The following is a 1529-nucleotide window of genomic DNA, read 5'->3' as shown; positions in this document are numbered from 1 at the left end:
AAAGACAGTATTCTTGTTCTTATGCCCACAGAAAAGTGGGTCTATAACTAGCAACTAACAAGTTTCTCTTTAAAAGGCATGGAGACTCTCATAAAAGAAATCACAAGTGGCATAAAACAAAGATCGATTGATCTGTTCATGGTGAATCTAGCTCCAGTAGACACATCTGTATCACACCTCCTGCAACTTTGGCTCAGAGAACATCGGAGAAGAAGAGGCAGAAATGTTATTAGAATAATAACACCAGGATGTCAGCCAGGAAACAGTCTCGACTACAAATGACTAGAAATCAAACAGGAACAGTGTCAATATCCTTGGGAAATTAGCCTTTCCCAGGGAGGGTGCCTCCTTTTTCCCTTTGCCCCTTTTAGTTTAGGTATACATAGAAACAACTAAGACAGACACAATAGGTTGTATTTATACATTTATGCATGCAAATGTATTATATAATAATAATAATAATAATAATAATAATAATAATAATAATAATAAAAGATTCTATCAAATTGAAGGAATCATCGATAGAGAAAATATATCTGAGAGGGGCTTGAGGGAGAAAGGGGAGGAGGGACATGATGTACTTCTATTCTAATTTAAAAATGAATGAAAATAAAAGATGGATAGGCACCCACATTGGACAATGGACAGGGAGTGAGAGATCCGGGAATACTCAGTTCCATGAGCCCTGAGAGGAAGGATCTGATGAAGGACTATAATTTAGGACTATGAGGGACAGGAGACAAAAAGATTGTGAGAGCCAGTGCAGTTATCTCTTCCACACAACAGGACTGAGACATATATAAACTTACAGAGACCATGGCAGCGTGCAGTGGGACTACACAGGACAAAGCTAGATGGAAGGGACCCAAACTCTGAGAGGCAGATGTGGGCATGAACTATCCAAGAAACTGTCTCCATTCAACAAGTGTTGCAAAGCAAAACTTAGGTTCCTCTAATGGAGTCTCATCGGTTACATTAACTGTACTTAAGAGTAAGCCCTCAACACAGGGCCCCCAATGGAGGAGCTAGAGAAAGTACCCAAGGAGCTGAAGGGGTCTGCAGCCCTATAGGTGGAACAACAATATGAACTAACCAGTACCCCAGAGCTTGTGTCTCTAGCTGCATATGTAGCAGAAGATGGCATATTCAGTCATCATTGGGAAGAGAGGCCCCTTGGTCTTGCAAACTTTATATACCCCACACAGGGGAATGCCAGGGCCAAGAAGTGGGAGTGAGTGGGTAGGGGATCAGGGTAGGGGGAGATTATAGGGGACTTTTGGGTTAGCATTTGAAATGTAAATGAAGTAAATACCTAATAAAAAAATTGGAAAAAAAGAATAAAAGAGTAAGCCCTCTAACACCGAGTAAAGGAACACAAAATGAACTCAGCAGTATTTTTATATATTTATTTTTGGCTCATAAGGATTTGTTTGGGCAATTTTTCATTTTACTGGTCTTTTGCTTATATATTATGGTTTCTGATTTTGTGCTTTCATAGTGGTGGTGGGGCAGTGCTTGATTTCTATTTG

General features: G+C 39.8%; 1 pseudogene; it reads right to left on the bottom strand.

Annotated features, from left to right (window-relative positions):
* Positions 1 to 818, bottom strand: part of LOC110321358 — a 2711-nt pseudogene extending 1893 nt beyond the window's left edge.
* Positions 819 to 1529: the final 711 nt, after the last annotated feature.

Source organism: Mus pahari, chromosome 5, assembly GCF_900095145.1.
Source record: "Mus pahari chromosome 5, PAHARI_EIJ_v1.1, whole genome shotgun sequence".
Classification (NCBI taxonomy): domain Eukaryota; kingdom Metazoa; phylum Chordata; class Mammalia; order Rodentia; family Muridae; genus Mus; species Mus pahari.
This window is presented reverse-complemented; position numbering and strand designations above follow the sequence as displayed.